Source organism: Siphateles boraxobius, unplaced genomic scaffold, assembly GCF_051911475.1.
Source record: "Siphateles boraxobius isolate OS27281-9 unplaced genomic scaffold, OSU_SipBor_1 6, whole genome shotgun sequence".
Lineage (NCBI taxonomy): Eukaryota > Metazoa > Chordata > Actinopteri > Cypriniformes > Leuciscidae > Siphateles > Siphateles boraxobius.
Genome location: NW_027509186.1, coordinates 2129703 through 2148297, shown reverse-complemented (window position 1 = coordinate 2148297; position 18595 = coordinate 2129703). Strand labels below are relative to the sequence as shown.

The 18595-nt window shown below is 41.0% G+C and overlaps 4 non-coding genes across 4 annotated transcripts; 3 read left to right on the top strand and 1 right to left on the bottom strand.

Moving 5' to 3' along the window:
- Nucleotides 1-2346: 2346 nt before the first annotated feature.
- On the top strand, nucleotides 2347-2418 carry trnag-ucc (transfer RNA glycine (anticodon UCC)). Its single transcript has one exon. It is a non-coding gene; the product is annotated as a tRNA-Gly (tRNA).
- Nucleotides 2419-2644: 226 nt separating this feature from the next.
- On the bottom strand, nucleotides 2645-2716 carry trnad-guc (transfer RNA aspartic acid (anticodon GUC)). The gene has a single exon. It is a non-coding gene; the product is annotated as a tRNA-Asp (tRNA).
- A 1540-nt stretch (nucleotides 2717-4256) lies between these two features.
- On the top strand, nucleotides 4257-4328 carry trnag-ucc (transfer RNA glycine (anticodon UCC)). The gene has a single exon. It is a non-coding gene; the product is annotated as a tRNA-Gly (tRNA).
- Nucleotides 4329-5405: 1077 nt separating this feature from the next.
- Nucleotides 5406-5477, top strand: trnag-ucc (transfer RNA glycine (anticodon UCC)). The gene has a single exon. It is a non-coding gene; the product is annotated as a tRNA-Gly (tRNA).
- The last annotated feature ends 13118 nt before the right edge of the window (nucleotides 5478-18595 follow it).

The following is an 18595-nucleotide window of genomic DNA, read 5'->3' as shown; positions in this document are numbered from 1 at the left end:
AGTCGTCGGTGGCCCCTTGCCAACTTCTCCTGTAACTTGTTTGCTGGAGCAAAACATTTGTTAAGGTCTTTTGGCAGCAGTAAAGGACTGGATCTCCCCGTCGGGGAATCGAACCCCGGTCTTGCGCGTGACAGGCAGAGATACTTTCCACTATACTAACGAGGAGTTGCAGAGACAGGTAGTTGTATCCGATCAGCGCGGCTGATCGGATACAAATACCATATTAGTTGTATCCGATGATCGACACCATATTTTTAATATGGTGTTGTAGGATTACAAATTTTATTTAAATGTTTAATTTAGATTTCCAATAAAATAGTATTTTATATTGAGAAAGTTTATAAATGATGAGACCAGGAAATCTCTGCAAACGGTAGGGGTTCCCAGCAGGATATTCCTGACTGTCCCATCTCAGTGCGAGAAGGCTAGGCTTTTCCTGTTCTCATTGTTTTACCGGGTGAAGAGGCATGCTGAGCAAGTTTGAACACCTGCCATTTTATTACTGAGACCATTTGTCTTGGAGTTCTTATCTCAGTGCGAGAAGTCCTGCACCGTTCTGTTCTCATGTTTCAGCTCATTTACATGCTTTGTTCCTCACAATGTAATCCCTCCCCCTTGAAATGTATATAAACTACAATGTAAAGTTCCCTTAGTTAGACGATGTTGGAATGACTGCAGCTACCGACAAGCAATAAAAAACTTCTGCTTGGAAAACTTCCACCGTCTCCTGGTCTGAGCTTCTAACTTTTCTACAAAGAAAAAGATCACTACATTGCCTGGTAGGTCAGGTCAATAAGTTCATGCAATTTTTTTAAGTGCCAGGTCCAAACAAAGAGAGTTTCAGTTAATCTGCACCTGCCAGCTGCTAATGTATTGCGAAAATTCTTGCTGACCACACAATACGGCTTCCAGCCTACATTCATCAGTCTTGCCTTGGTGGTATAGTGGTGAGCATCGCTGCCTTCCAAGCAGTTGATCTGGGTTTGATTCCCGGCCAACGCATCACTTTTGTAAATTAAAGACCTTGATTACGAGCATTCTTGCTATGGGTTCGATTCCTGGGTCTGTCCATTCTTGCTGTATGGGTTCGATCCCCGGCCAATGCATTGCATTTTTCTCAAGCTGTCTTTAAAACAGTCGTCCGGGGCCCCTTGCCAACTTCTCCTGTAACTTGTTTGCTGGAGCAAAACTTTTGTTAAGGTCTTTTGGCAGCAGTAAATGACTGTATCTCCCCGTCGGGGAATCGAACCACGGTCTTCCGCGTGACAGGCGGAGATACTTTCCACTATACTAACGAGGAGTTGCAGAGACAGGTAGTTGTCCCCGATCAGCGCGACTTCCACGAACGGCGTCATGCGTCATTTTAGCTCAACGCTTCACAGAAGCCAGTGAATCCAAAAAAAAATCTAATACCTTTTAAATATGAAGTGTCTGTATAAAAGGTGTTACATTATTAAATTAGAGACCTTGTTTTTTAATATGGTGCCTGGTAGGTCAGGTCAATAAGTTCATGCATTTTTTTTAAGTGCCAGGTCCAAACAAAGAGAGTTTCAGTTCATCTGCACCTGCCAGCTGCTAATGTATTGCGAAAATTCTTGCTGACCGCGCAAGAGGGCTTCCAGCCTACATCCGACAGTCTTGCGTTGGTGGTATTGTGGTGAGCATAGCTGCCTTCCAAGCAGGTGACCGGGTTCGATTCCCGGCCAACGCATCACATTTGTAAATTAAAGACCTTGATTACGAGCATTCTTGCTATGGGTTCGATTCCTGGGTCTGTCCATTCTTGCTGTATGGGTTCGTTTCCCGGCCAACGCATTGCATTTTTCTCAAGCTGTCTTTAAAACAGTCGTCCGGGCCCCTTGCCAACTTCCCTGTAACTTGTTTGCTGGAGCAAAACTTTTGTTAAGGTCTTTTGGCAGCAGTAAAGGACTGAATCTCCCCGTCGGGGAATCGAACCCCAGTCTCCGCGTGACAGGCGGAGATACTTTCCACTATACTAACAAGGAGTTGCAGAGACAGGTAGTTGTATCCGATCAGCGCGGCTTGCAGGAACGGCGTCATGCGTCATTTTAGCTCAACGCTTCACAGAAGCCAGTGAATGCAAAAAATAATCTAATACCGTTTAAATATGAAGTGTCTGTATAAAACGTGTTACATTATTAAATTAGAGACCTTGTTTTTTAATATGGTGCCTGGTAGGTCAGGTCAATAAGTTCATGCAATTTTTTTAAGTGCCAGGTCCAAACAAAGAGAGTTTCAGTTCATCTGCACCTGCCAGCTGCTAAAGTATTGCGAAAATTATTGCTGACCGCAGAACAGGGCTTCCGGTCTACATCCAACAGTCTTGCGTTGGTGGTATAGTGGTGAGCATAGCTGCCTTCCAAGCAGTTGACCCGGGTTCGATTCCTGGCCAACGCATCACATTTGTAAATTAAAGACCTTGATTACGAGCATTCTTGCTATGGGTTCGATTCCTGGGGCAGTCCATTCTTGCTGTATGCGATCGATTCCCGGCCAACGCATTGCATTTTTCTCAAGCTGTCTTTAATACAGTCGTCCGAGGCCCCTTGCCAACTTCTCCTGTAACTTGTTTGCTGGAGCAAAACATTTGTTAAGGTCTTTTGGCAGCAGTAAAGGACTGGATCTCCCCGTCGGGGAATCGAACCCCGGTCTTCCGCATGACAGGCGGAGATACATTCCACTATACTAACGAGGAGTTGCAGAGACAGGTAGTTGTATCCGATCAGCGCGGCTTACAGGAACGGCATCATGCGTAATTTTAGCTCAACGCTTCACAGAAGGCAGTGAATCCAAAAAATAATCTAATACCGTTTAAATATGAAGTGTCTGTATAAAACGTGTTACATTATTAAATAGAGACCTTGTTTTTTAATATGGTGTTGTAGGATTACAAATTTTATTTAAATGTTTAATTTAGATTTCCAATACAATAGTATTTTATATTGAGAAAGTTTATAAATGATGAGACCAGGAAATCCCTGCAAACGGTAGGGGTTCCCAGCAGGATATTCCTGACTGTCCCATCTCAGTACGAGAAGGCTAGGCTTTTCCTGTTCTCATTGTTTTACCGGGTGAAGAGGCATGCTGAGCAAGTTTGAACACCTGCCATTTTATTACTGAGACCATTTGTCTTGGAGTTCTTATCTCAGTGCGAGAAGTCCTGCACCGTTCTGTTCTCATGTTTCAGCTCATTTACATGCTTTGTTCCTCACAATGTAATCCCTCCCCCTTGAAATGTATATAAACTACAATGTAAAGTTCCCTTAGTTAGACGATGTTGGAATGACTGCAGCTACCGACAAGCAATAAAGAACTTCTGCTTGGAAAACTTCCACCGTCTCCTGGTCTGAGCTTCTAACTTTTCTACAAAGAAAAAGATCACTACATTGCCTGGTAGGTCAGGTCAATAAGTTCATGCAATTTTTTTAAGTGCCAGGTCCAAACAAAGAGAGTTTCAGTTAATCTGCACCTGCCAGCTGCTAATGTATTGCGAAAATTCTTGCTGACCGCACAATACGGCTTCCAGCCTACATCCATCAGTCTTGCGTTGGTAGTATAGTGGTGAGCATAGCTGCCTTCCAAGCAGTTGACCTGTGTTTGATTCCCGGCCAACGCATCACTTTTGTAAATTAAAGACCTTGATTACGAGCATTCTTGCTATGGGTTCGATTCCTGGGTCTGTCCATTCTTGCTGTATGGGTTCGATCCCCGGCCAATGCATTGCATTTTTCTCAAGCTGTCTTTAAAACAGTCGTCCGGGCCCCTTGCCAACTTCTCCCGTAACTTGTTTGCTGGAGCAAAACTTTTGTTAAGGTCATTTTGCAGCAGTAAAGGACTGGATTTCCCCGTCCTCCCGCTTGACAGGCGGAGATACTTTCCACTATACTAACAAGGAGTTGCAGAGACAGGTAGTTGTATCCGATCAGCGCGGCTTCCAGGAACAGCGTCCTGCGTCATTTTAGCTCAACGCTTCACAGAAGCCAGTGAATCCAAAAAATAATCTAATTCCGTTTAAATATGAAGTTTCTGTATTAAACTTGTTACATTATTAAATTAGAGACCTTGTTTTTTAATATGGTGCCTGGTAGGTCAGGTCTATAAGTTCATGCAATTTTTTTAAGTGCCAGGTCCAAACAAAGAGAGTTTCAGTTCATCTGCACCTGCCAGCTGCTAATGTATTGCGAAAATTCTTCCTGACCGCACAACTGGGCTTCCAGCCTACATCCAACAGTCTTGCGTTGGTGGTATAGTGGTGAGCATAGCTGCCTTCCAAGCAGTTGACCAGGGTTCGATTCCCGGCCAACGCATCACATTTGTAAATTAAAGACCTTGATAACGAGCATTCTTGCTATGGGTTCGATTCCTGGGTCTGTCCATTCTTGCTCTATGGGTTCGATTCCCGGCCAACGCATTGCATTTTTCTCAAGCTGTCTTTAAAACAGTCGTCCGGGGCCCCTTGCCAACTTCTCCTGTAACTTGTTTGCTGGAGCAAAACTTTTGTTAAGGTCTTTTGGCAGCAGTAAAGGACTGGATCTTCCCGTCGGGGAATCAAATCCCGGTCTTCCGTGTAACAGGCGGAGATACTTTCCACTATACTAACGAGGAGTTGCAAAGACAGGCAGTCGCCCCCGATCAGCGCGACTACAGCTCGCTGCAAACAGCCTTCCCACTTCCAGGAACGGTGTCATATTAGCTCAACGCTTCACAGAAGCCAGTGAATCCACAAAAAGAATCTAATACCATTTAAATATGAAGTGTCTGTATAAAACGTGTCACATTTTTAAATTAAAGACCTTGATTACGAGCATTATTGCTGTATGGGTTCGATTCCTGGGTCTGTCCATTCTTGCTGTATGGGTTCGATTCCCAGCCAACGCATTGCATTTTTCTCAAGCTGTCTTTAAAACAGTCGTCCGGGGCCCCTTGCCAACTTCTCCTGTAACTTGTTTGCTGGAGCAAAACTTTTGTTAAGATCATTTTGCAGCAGTAAAGGACTGGATCTTCCCCGTCCTCCCGCTTGACAGGCGGAGATACTTTCCACTATACTAACAAGGAGTTTCAGAGACAGGTAGTTGTATCCGATCAGCGCGGCTTCCAGGAACAGCGTCATGCGTCATTTTAGCTCAACGCTTCACAGAAGCCAGTGAATCCAAAAAATTATCTAATTCCATTTAAATATGAAGTTTCTGTATAAAACGTGTTACATTATTAAATTAGAGACCTTGTTTTTTAATATGGTGCCTGGTAGGTCAGGTCAATAAGTTCATGCAATTTTTTTAAGTGCCAGGTCCAAACAAAGAGAGTTTCAGTTCATCTGCACCTGCCAGCTGCTAAAATTCTTGCTGACCGCACAAAAGGGCTTCCAGTCTACATTCAACAGGCTTGCGTTGGTGGTATAGTGGTGAGCATAGCTGCCTTCCAAGCAGTTGACCCGGGTTCGATTCCCGGCCAATGCATTGTATTTTTCTCAAGCTGTCTTTAAAACAGTTGTCCGGGGCCCCTTGCGAACTTCTCCTGTAACTTGTTTGCTGGAGCAAAACTTTTGTTAAGGTCTTTTGGCAGCAGTAAAAGACTGGATCTCCCCGTCGGGGAATCGAACCCCAGTCTCCGCGTGACAGGCGGAGATACTTTCCACTTTCCACAAGGAGTTGCAGAGAGAGGTTGTTGTATCCGATCAGCGCGGCTTCCAGGAACGGCGTCATGCGTCATTTTAGCTCAACGCTTCACAGAAGCCAGTGAATGCAAAAAATAATCTAATACCGTTTAAATATGAAGTGTCTGTATAAAACGTGTTACATTATTAAATTAGAGACCTTGTTTTTTAATATGGTGCCTGGTAGGTCAAGTCAATAAGTTCATGCAATTTTTTTAAGTGCCAGGTCCAAACAAAGAGAGTTTCAGTCCATCTGCACCTGCCAGCTGCTAATGTATTGCGAAAATTCTTGCTGACCGCAGAACAGGGCTTCCAGTCTACATCCAACAGTCTTCAATAGTGGTGAGCATAGCTGCCTTCCACGCGGGGGCCAGTCGCATGTAGGTTTAGAGCGTTGCTAGCCAATAAGAACGCAGGAAATCCCAGGGAGGGCCAGTCGCATGTAGGTGTAGAGCATTGCTAGCCAATAAGAACGCAGGAAATTCCAGGGAGGCGGGCCTGAAAAAATACACATTACAGGTTCGAGTCTCGTCTCGACCACAACTACCATAAAGTGTATCTAGATTAAAAAATGATTAGAAACTCATGTTAAGTACGATTTACATATAATAAACTAACTTTGTGCACAAAAATAGAATAAAACGTGTAAGATTTGTTGTTGTGTAGAATGTACAAAATGTGCAACTACCTTAATAAACATTTATATTATAATAGGGTTTAGTTTTCTTTAATATAGAAAATATTTGAATGTGAATAATTGTAAAGAACATTTTGATAATGTTTTAGACCTTTACATTTTACATTGAGATATTTACATTATATTTGTTTAACTATGTACAGAAATCCAATATATATATGAAATATAACCAGTAAACACCAAATAGTAAGTTTCTCGTTTTATTTATAGTACAGAAATATACATATTATTATGTAAAACTGAAAAGGTAATGTATTAAATACTTATAGATTAAACAACAATAACATTAATAATAATAATAATAAAATATAAAGCTGTGGAGAACATAGGAAAAAAACAAGATTTTTTTAAATCAAATAATTATGTAGTGTTTAATGACAACAGTTATTAACATTTAGTGTTTACACATCTGAGCAAGATAAAATAATGCAAGTCAATCAAATTTACTTTAAAAACACTAAAGTACAATGCAAACAAGGACACAATTGTTTGATTTTAATGAACAATGGAAATAAATGTAACAATTTAAAATGATAGATTATAGATTAAACAACAGCAATAATAATATCTAAAGTTGAGGAGAACAGGAAAAAACAAGAAAAAAAGTATTTTAAACTAAACAATTATGTACAGAGTATAATAGTACCAGTGCTTAACATTTAGTGTTTTTCAAATCTGAGCAAGATAAAATAATGCAAGTCAATAAATGAACTTAAAAAAACACTAAAATACAATAAAATACAATACTTTTGGTATTTTAATGAACAAATGGAAATAAATTAAATATTTAAAAAAATAATATATATATATATATATATATATATATATATATATATATACATTAAAAGTGCAATAATATGTATATACATATATGCATAAGATTGTGCAAGGAATGTCTTTGAGCTATAAACAGTATTTGAGGTCTGGGCATGTCATTTGTCAGTGAAGTCATTTTTTCTTTTCCTCAATCCACCTCTGCTTCTCAGCCTCATAGAATGGAGACTGCTGAAAGTCTTTCCATGAAATTTCATTCCCTTAGCCTGATAAAGGGAAAACACTTTAGCAGGACAGTAAATGTATTTGCCTGCCACTCCAGGGAAACCAGTGTGAATATGAGGACTGTTGGGTCCTTGTTTCAGTGGTAGGTGGCAGAATCTGCACAGACGACCAGTAGGATGCTCCATTACTGACTTTCTCTTGCTTCTCTCCTCAATCACCCTCCTATTTTCTGCCCCTCTCTGCTTCGAGGACTCCAGTTCTCGCTGAAAAAAAGGAGTCTCTGCAAAGTCTTCAAAGGGCATTCTGAAGTTGGTCAGGCCCTCTGCGGAATATGTGTCAAAAACTTTCTTGGAGCAGTAGAAGTATTTAACATCACCACCTTGATAAAAGAAATGTATTGAGGTGCCATCACCCATGTATCGAGAATTAGGCTGACCACAGGCTAAACAGGATCTAGTGTGCTTTTTTTGCAGCATATGCTGTTGTTGTTGCTGCTGAACTGCCTGCTGCTTCTCTATGATGTCCTTCACCATCTTCTCAAGCGCTGCCTGGTCCAGAAAGACAGTCTCAGGAACACTCTTTGCGGGAGGATTGACTGGGGCAGGTGGCAGTACTGTCACTGGGACACTGATGGTTTCACTGCCTGAGTGAAGAAGCTGCCATAACTGCTGTGTCTCCAGGAGCTTTTCTGGGCTGGTGTTGAGTGAAGCATTAGTGTTCTTTTTTTTAGCAAGGTTTTTTATGTACCTGCTCATGTGCTGCTTTGTGGTTGAGTGCAAAAGGCTGCTTGGGTCAGTGCAGGCACTCTGTACCATAGCAGCATATTCACCATCCACCTTTGTCAGGAGGTCCTTGCTCCCATGGTGCTTGGCCAGCAAACCATCAATGGCATTTCTCATTGGATCTGTCCATCTGTTATGGTCCAACACAAAGACTCGACCGCCTGTCTTAATGGGTCCAGTCCGAGCAGCACAGGGAGAAGCAGCTAAAGGCAGTGGTGGTGTGCTTGGCAGTTCTAAAAGAGATTCACAAAATTATTAAACGAAGTATTTGTTTTGTGTGCATAGATTAGGCAAACAGATTACACACATTGGTGCCTGTATGAATAATATAATTACCTGCATCTAAAAGAAACTCCTCAGATGTTTGTTCCTTCACTGTCACAGCACTCGGAGTAGAAAAACATTGAAAATGAGAGTCTGGGGGGTGGCCTCTGGTTCAGGAGCAAGAGGGGTCTCAGCAGAAGAGGAATCCTCTAAGCATTTCTGAAATTCAGCAAAATTAGTGTTATATGCGAGCGAGAATTATTAACTATTTGTTTTATAATAAAAAGTTTGTTATCAAAGAACTTTAAAGGCTTACCTGAGTTGGAAATGAGAACTCAGTGCCAGATGAAGACTCTTCTTGCATCCCTAGGTCTGTCTTCCTGCTTTTGTGTTTGTCAAAGTCAAGAGGCACAGGTCGACAGCCTGGCTCCACATATTGTAGGCCAAACCTCTCTCTTGTGTCCCAGCTGGAGATGTGGAAGGCTGGATATTTGGGTTACCCAGTCTCTCTTATAGATGCCCTGTTTAACTCCATCATCAAAACAGGGTCAAACACTCCAGGTAAGACAAGCCCAGGCTGCTTCAGGTCCACCAGCCGCTGATAATTCCAGCGTGCGACACCAGTCATACCCTGCGCCTGGAACAGCTCAGGAGAGACGTGATTACCCGTTACTCACTGAGCCTGGTGGAAATGAAACCCCTCTTGCTGTGAAGTGCCTCTGACAGGGATCCCGATGGGCACAGCAGCTCCTTCACCCTTGACATGATTCAGTTGTACCGAAATTTTAGCATCGAGGGTTTAAAAAGGAAGATGTTGTTGGGATCCTTTGCAAGATGGAAATGGTGAAGTACTTCTTCCACTCTTTGGACCAGCTCTCTAGGATGTGGCACTTTTGTCCTGCAGTGCGCTCTGATGTGCTGCTTTGTGGGATTAGCAGGCTCAATTCCACAGAACTTGTATGCGTTCCTCAGTTTCTCCAGGTCACTCTGATCTACTACGGGCAGAAGAGAGGAACTGGCAGAACGAGCTATACAGAGGATGGTGCTCCGAAACACATTCCCTGGTGAATCGCCGCATACAGTGAAACAAGTCTAGTTTAACCACCATGTCCTCATTGTACTTCTGGCAAGCGGCATTTACATTCTTGAGGTTTTCTGATGTAACCTCTGCCACAGTAGCTTCAGTGGTCCTCCAAGCTTCCCACTGCTGGTGCTCATACGGTCCTGGGTCCATCACTCTGAAAGCAGCACAGCAGTCCCTAAGTACATGAAAGGGAAATACATTTTCATTTTAATGTATTCATTACCTTTGCTTACACATCTTGATGTGATGTGTGATGAGATGTGATTATTCTTACCTGTCCACCCACTGGTACTTGGCCTTGGGTATGCTAGCAGCACTGTAGCGATTGGCCATCCCACAGTACATTGAACTCAAGGATTGCTCACTCTCAGACTGCAGCATCACCCAGGACAGGATCATCCAGTTCTCGTTCATCACAGCGTAGGATGACATTGTGCCAGATGAGAGGGTCACTTTTCTAGCAACTTTGCGTGTGTGATCTGATCTGAACACCTGTCCAAAAGTTCCTTGAAGGAGCTGAGTGAGAGCTGCCTCTTGCCGGTGATATTCCTGAAGCAGGCACTCCACCAGATAATGTGCAGACACAGACACCCCATGCCACCCATCAGTATCTTCGTAACCCCCAAACGAAGCAGGTGTGTCATCCTTCCTCAATGCTCCTGTGATGGTTTTCTGGCCATACAGCCCTGCTTCAGCATCCCTGACGTTCTGCACAATGAGAAGGTATGCAAGGTGGGCTCTTTCAAACTTAAGGTGAAGCACCTCAGACAGCTGGTTGGCCTTGTCATAAGGGGATTTTCCAGAGCGCCTCAGTTCATCCATCACAGTTTTACAGATTGCCTTCTTATGAGTGAGGAAGGTTGGCAAGATGTTTCTGAATTGCTGTGGTAGCATGTCCACCCACTGAGGTTTATCAGCGAACCAGTATTTTTTACATGCCTTACAGCACAGACGTGAAGCAAGGATGTAATATTGCCCACTAGTGCCAAGGATCACTCGGGGTCTTCCCACACCTGAGGACACAACATGAGGATTTGGACAGCTGTAGAGTCAGGGCAGGATGTAGTTGTTTCTAAGCCTTTCATTTATACTGTGCTCAGGTTTCCAAATGAAAAAGGGATGGAGCTGGAAGTACTTTGGTGACGGAAGGCCCATGTTTGTCTCTATAAGCTCAGGCTGAGGTGGATAGCGCAACAAGGAGACCATATTCATTAGGTGTCTTACTGGGTGTGATCCTGGCCAGAGCCCCATGGACTCCATCTCTGTTTTCATCCAAATTCTTTGATGAAGAGAGCAGTTCCAGTGGCTAATATCTTGCAAGTAGCTAGTAACAGGTGCTTCCGTCTGTGCAGACGTCATTGATGCAGGAGCTGTAGGTGCTGATTGTGCTGCAGGAGGTGGTACAGAGCCATCAGTCTGTGAAGAAGGTCTACACACAGGAGCTGGTGGATTGGGAGAACTAGAGACTGCATGTGATGGTGGTGAAGGCTGTGGCAGAACTGCACGGAACACAAAGCAAAGGAAATAAATGCATATATATATATATATATATATATATATATATATATATATATATATATATATATGCGTGTATAACACATTTAATGCTCGTGTGTTTAACTGTCTTTACTTTTTTGTTCAAGTAGCTGGGAACAGGGGTTTCAGTCAGTGCAGACGGCATTGGTGCAGGTGTAGGTGCTGATTGTGCTGCTTGAGGTGGTATAAAGCCTTCACCCTGTGAAGAAGGCCTACACACAGGAGCTGATGTTGATGGAGGCTGCGGCAGAGCTGCAAGGAAAAGCACAGGGAGGAAATTAAAAACATATTAAAACACTGAATGTACATGATATGTATTTGATTGTCTTGACTACATTAAATGACTAATCATTATTTATTATTTTATTCTATGTATTTTGTTATTTATTCTAGTAATGCACATTCTGATAATGTTCAAATGTCTGTAAGTAAACAGTCCACTTTTTCACAACAAATAAAAACAGTTTAAATAGCATGCATACAATTCATGAAGTGCACTCACCCTCACCACTGGTATATTCAAACCTTAACAGTAGTTAGAACAAAAGAACATGTTTTTTCGAACAGGCAAGAACAGTGCCAAAACAACAAATAAGATAATTAAAAAACAGAAATGTAAGATAAGTCTGTATGTAACCGAATAAGCCTCCAAAACTGTTGTGTAAAGTAACCTGTTGTAGATAAGACTGTGGATCCTGTGGCTGCAGATGATCCTAAAAATAAGCATTATAATTTGAATGGTTTCTCTCCAGTATGTACAATTTTATACCAATTTTATAAGAATTTGACATGGGTATATATAACACACATGACACGATACTTGATTTACTTACTCAGCTGTGTGAGATATTTTGTTGGAGAAATACTAAGCATCATCCTCTCCAGTTCTTCATCCTCCTCCATTACTATAAAATATGACAAATGCATCAGTAGCTAGGCAGGCTTTAAGAATCAATATAAGCAAACTTGCATGAATTTTATTAACTCACCAGGCTGATCAGAGTCAGTAATGGAAGGAACAGGTGGTCTTGCAGCGGAAGCTGATGGTGAGGGCATCGGAGGAGTGTTTTTGGTCATCTGTTTTTGCTGCTGTTTTAAAAGATACTGCTGCAAATTGTACATTTTGCTGCCTGGCACACAGTTCTGCCTCATTATAAAGAAAGCATATCCGTCTGCCCTGGTATCCCAAATCTTCCTCCAAGTGTCTTGTGCTCTGGATCCAAATCCAACAGTATTGTCATCCTCTGTCAAAAAAGGCACTGCGTCTGGCCTTTGAGACAGATACTGTTTAAGATCTTCAATTTCCTTGAAGCTTCTTGAATACTCAAGAAAGGAAATGAGGCTATCCTTGCATGGACCCTCTGGGTTGAACTGCCCAGCCTGTTCTTCTTCCTCAACCTTATCGGACAGGTACAAAGCATAGCTGCCATCATTCTCTAATAACCACTTGAAAGACTTGCCCTTGTACTTGCCGAACTGAAGAATGCATTCTCCCAACACCTCTTGCTTGTCAGAGACATCCCCTCCTCTATGTAACACAACAGAACGGGCGTTCAACTTGACCAGATTTTCTCTTTGAGGTGTTGACTTGTCCTGCAGTGAAGGGTTGTCTTTAATTCTTTTTGCCTCTTCTGATGGGTCCCGGCGTTAATGGCCTGATGGGCCTTTCCTGAAAGACACTTTGACTTTCCCTGGGAAGAACACTGTTTTCTTCATGATGCTGTTCTGAAATCAGAATGTATTCATTAGCGTCTCAGCATAAGCATTTAAATACTTACAGTAACAAAATGAAATAAGACAGTTAATACTAAAGCATCAGTGATATATATAAAAGAGTTATTTTACAATGCTATAATATTCTATAATATTACTGTTTCTTAACTGAATAAATGCAGCCTTAGAGCACGTACTGTTTATTAAATTTGCATTATTTAATATTCATTATTTAAATTGCTTTAAAAATTTATATATGTATATATAAAAAGTTAACAAGTTAACTAATTAAAAATGTTAAATTATACCATTAAATTGTACACATATATATATTTGTTTGTAATTTAAATGTAATATATGTGTGTGTCTGATATTAATTACATTATAGGAGGACCAAACCCGCAGAAATTAAATTAATAAATAAACATGTAAACAAATAAAAAGATAAATTTGATAATAGGAAAATAAATAAAGGAATAAACGACTTGATAAAATAAATATGATTTATTCTTTATCAAACTAATTTTTGTATTATTTCCCTTAATTTATTTTCTGCTTTTATTTATTTGTTAATTAATATTTATATTTGGTAAGCAAGACCAACCAACCTAATTATCATGCACATCAAAAAAATGTAAGAATAGATATAAAAATAAAGAAATAAAAATAAAAATAAATAAAGATTAAAATAAATAAATCTGGAAATAAATACATATTGGAATAAATAAATATACAAATAAATGAATGCATAAATAAATATAAGAATAAATGGAACAAACAAATAAATAAAATAATAAATAAATACAATTAAAAATTATACAAATACATTAAAATATAAAAGCAAAAAATTATAAATTAGGGGAAAAATATACAAAAATACATTTGATTAAAATGAATCATATTTATTTTATCAAGTCGTTTATTCCTTTATTTATTTTCCTATTATCACATTTATTTATCTATCTATTTATTCATTTATTTATTCATTCATTTTTAATTGCAAGTTTGGTCCTCCATACTACTGCACATTACATCTTACTGCACTGTTAACATATATTTTAAGCATAGTGAGAGATTAGGATGAAACATTCACCTTTACAAACAAAGATACTCTTATAAAATAACAGCTGTATTCACAACGAGGAGTTTACTGTTTCTTATCGTCACAATCCATTCAACACGATAACAATACGATTACATGACAATATACATGCAATTTAAATTATAAAATATTTGAATAATAATGTATATGCGGTCACCTGAGGGAAAATCTGTCTGCAGGTAGTTTAGACAGCAACAAAACAAAACAAGTTTGCTGACAAGTCGGTAAACAAATATCTCTCCGTTCGTAAAACGGGTCTCCCCTCCTCCACTGCGAATGACTGACAGATGACACTATGCTTTTTAAACTACCCGCCACGGAAAAGCGGAACAGCGCCAGGAAGTCTACGTGTGGCCAAAGGTATATTGCATCCGTAGTGTTAAGCACTACCATAGAGAATGAATGGGAAAAGTTAAGGGAAGTTAAGCTTAACCATTTTCGACTCCCGCCGCGAAAGGTCCTCAGTTCAAAACTGGCCGGAAACAAGTGGAGGCATTTTAAATATAAATGCTGCAATTCGCTACAAACCCTTACTTTTGAGACAGTTGAAGGCCATCGTACCAAGGAGCTGTAGGCAGACTGTTCGCCTCACACGCGAAGGTTCGAAACTGGGCGGAAACTGTGGGTGGTTTTTGTAAAAATTTCATATGCGATTTTCTGTTGAGCAGGTCAGTACACTTGCAGGGATGTTTGTGGTTCAATCTCTTTAGAAAAGGACAAAAATAAAACAAATGACCATTGAGGTTTCCTGTACAGTAATAAAAAAATGTTTGGTCTGCCAACAAAATTAGCAGCTTTTGCCATGTTGAAAACACTGGGCAGTCTATAGTTTAATTTGCTTTTGAACAAGCGTGCCCTAGAAGAGGTGGGACTGACATACAAATCAAGTTTCCGTAGTGTAGTGGTTATCATGTTCGCTTTATACGCGAAAAGTTCTCAGTTCAAAACCCGGCGGAAACAAGTGGAGGCATTTTAAATATAAATGCTGCAATTCGCTACAAAACCCTTACTTTTGAGACAGATGAAGGCCATCGTACCAAAGAGCTGTAGGTAGACTGCCATGCCGAATGACCTCTATACTGTTGTTTGTGGAATTTACAGACTGTCACACTGCTTGCAGGGCAGATTATGGGAAGGAGCCATCTTCTAAAAATACTATACTATACTACTATACTATACCTCGACTATACTAACGAGGAGTTGTAGAGACCGGTAGATGTACCTGATCAGCGCGACTTCCAGGAACGGCGTCATGTGTCAAATATGAAGTGTCTGTATAAAACGTGTTACATTATTAAATTAGAGACCTTGTTTTTTAATATGGAGCCTGGTAGGTCAAGTCAATAAGTTCATGCAATTTTTTTTAAGTGCCAGGTCCAAACAAAGAGAGTTTCAGTTCATCTGCACCTGCCAGCTGCTAATGTATTGCAAAATTTCCTTGCTGACCGCACAACAGGGCTTCCAGTCTACATCCAACAGTCTTGCGTTGGTGGTATAGTGGTGAGCATAGCTGCCTTCCAAGCAGTTGACCTGGGTTCGATTACCTGCCAACGCATTGCATTTTGCTCAAGCTGTCGTTAAAACAGTTGTCTGGGGACCCTGGCCAGCTCCTCCTGTAACTCGTTTGCTGCAGCAAAACTTTTGTACTGGTCTTTTGGCAGCAGTAAAGGACTGGATCTCCCCGTCGGGGAATCGAACCCCGGTCTTACGCTTGACAGGCGGAGATACTTTCCCATATACTAACAAGGAGTTGCAGAGACAGGTTGCCACCCCCGATCAGCGCGACTACAGCTCGCTACAAACAGCCTTCCCATTTCCAGGAAGCCAGTGAATCCAAAAAAAAGAATCTAATACCATTTAAATATGAAGTGTCTGTATAAAAAGTCTCACATTTTTAAATTAAATACCTTGATTATGAGAATTCTTCCTGTATGGGTTCAATTCCTGGGTCTGTCCATTCTTGCTGTATGGGTTCGATTCCCGCCCAACGAATTGCATTTTTCTCAAGCTGTCTTTAGAACAGTCGTCCGGGCCCCTTGCCAACTTCTCCTGTAACTTGTTTGATGGAGCAAAACTTTTGTTAATGTCTTTTGGCAGCAGTAAAGAACTGGATCTCTCCATCAGGGAATCGAACCCCAGACTATAGCGTGACAGGCGGAGATACTTTCCACTATACTAAAGAGGAGTTGCAGAGACAGGTAGTTGTCCCCGAACAGCGCGATTTCCAGGAACGGCGTCATGCATCATTTTAACTCAACGCTTCACAGAAGCCAGTGAATCCAAAAAATAATCTAATACCATTTAAATATGAAGTGTCTGTATAAAACATGTTACATTATTATATTAGAGACCTCTTTTTTAATATGGTGCCTGGTAGGTCAGGTCAATAAGTTCATGCAATTTTTTTAAGCCTACACCCAATGGTCTTGCGTTGGTGGTATAGTGGTGAGAATATCTGCCTTCTAAGCATTTGACCCGGGTTCGATTCCTGGCCAACACGTTGCATTTTGCTCAAGCTGTCATTAAAACAGTTGTCTGGGGACCCTGGCCAGCTCCTCCTGTAACTTGTTTGCTGGAGCAAAACTTTTGTACCGGTCTTTTGGCAGCAGTAAAGGACTGGATCTCCCAAGTGGAGGCACTTTAGACATAAATGCTGCAATTCGCTACAAAACCCTTACTTTTGAGACAGGTGAAGGCCATCGTACCAAGGAGCTGTAGGCAGACTGCCATGCCGAATGACCTCATCAATAGGTTTCTGTAGTGTAGTGTTCATCACGTTCGCCTAACGTGCGTAAGGTCCTTGGTTCGAAACTGAGCAGAAACAGCAGTTGTCTTCTGACAGAAGATTTAAACTGTTTGCCACGCTAGGTGGGTGTAGCGCTCATTTCCTTTATACGCTTTTTAAAAAGCGTGCACCTAATGATTTATGTCTGAATCCTGAAGATGTGTTTCCATAGTCTAATGGTTATCACATTCCCCTTACACGCAGAAGGTCCCCAGTTCGAAACTGGGTGGAAACTATGGGTGGTTTTTGCAAAAATATCGTATGTGATTTTCTGTTGAGCAGGTCTGTACACTTGCAGGGATGTTTGTGGTTTAATCTCTTTAGAAAAGGACAAAAATAAAACAAATGGCCTTTGAGGTTTCCTGTACAGTAATAAAACATGTTTGGTCTGCCAACAAAATTAGCAGCTTTTTGCCATGTTAAAAACACTGGGCAGTCTATAGTTTCAGTCGCTTTTGAACAAGCGTACCCTAGAAGCGTAGGGACTGACGTCCAAATCAAGTTTCCGTATTGTAGTGGTTATCACGTTCGCTTTACACGCGAAAGGTCCTCAGTTCAAAACTGTCCGGAAACAAGTGGATGCATTTTAAATATAAATGCTGCAATTCGCTACAACACCTTTACTTTTGAGACAGGTGAAGGCCATCGTACCAAGGAGCTGTAGGCAGACTGCCATGCTGAATGACCTCTGTTCTGTTGTTTGTGGAATTTACAGGCTGTCACACTGCTTGCAGGGCAGATTATGGGAAGCAGCCATCTTCTAAAAAGCACATGCGTCTCATCAATAGGTTTCCGTAGTGTAGTGGATAACACGTTTGCTTTACAATTTTTCTGAAATGTCAGGACTTGAAATTTCAAGTGCCATAGAATCCCATACATTGCACTAAAGTGTTACTTTAAAGGTCATGTACTGCAGGTCAGTGTTACTTTAATGTTTGGTTAATTCTAGCATGAACTGAATTGCAGTGCTTTGTCAACATTACTGCATTTCTGGATAAACTTGCCAGAGGGTTAAAGACTCTAGCTTGAGCCCGCAGCCAAAGGTTAGGTTTGTCAGAAGTGGGATTCAAACCCACGCCTCCAATGGAGACTGCGACCTGAACGCCAGCTGCCGAAGGATAGTCCGTCAAAATGGGGATAATGTTGAACGCCACAGCCAATCACGTCGACGCGCTATAACATTTGCAGCCAATTAGAGAGCGCCATTCTCGACATTATAACATTTGCAGCCAATCAGAGAGCGCCATTCTTGACTTTTTCCTTATCATTTTCGACATTTGACCAATCAGAGTACAAGGAAATGTCGATGGCACGTTTACGCTTAGCACCGCTAGGAGGAGGAGTCAGGAAGCTAGCCGAGTGTCAATCAAGTTGCCGAACTGAGCCGAAGGTGTACGAAGTAATGACATATCCTGAGGGGCGTGTCAGAGGTCAAAAAGTTCAGACGTCGAGCATCACTGTCACGGAGGTCAGGCATCATCATTTTAACGGAGGACTGCGAAACTTATTTTTCGGTAACTTTAACTGTATTTTCGGACAATGTAATTTTATATTTGTATATAATTGTATATATTATAATTGTAAATATCGTGTGTGCTTTTTTTAAAGAAATAATTTGTATTATAGTAGTTTTGTTCAAAACGATATAACCTAACCGTTAGCCCCCCAACAAAAAAATGTCTGGCAAAAAATCCCATAAAGCCATGTCAGATACTGACTGGATTGCAAGGCTAAAAAAGTTTGCCAGCACAGGAGTTTGGCCATCAAATGAGGGTAACAGGCCAGCTCCTCGACAGAAAAAGTGGCATGACGTGTACCAAAGGGTGAGTGTGCTTTTGTCACCTTTGCATGATGTAATAATTGTAATCCTAATCATTTAATTCAATGTCATCATTATTTATAGATATGTATGTAGATAATGTTGCAGGTATTTGAGATTTATGTTTATTTATGTAAAAA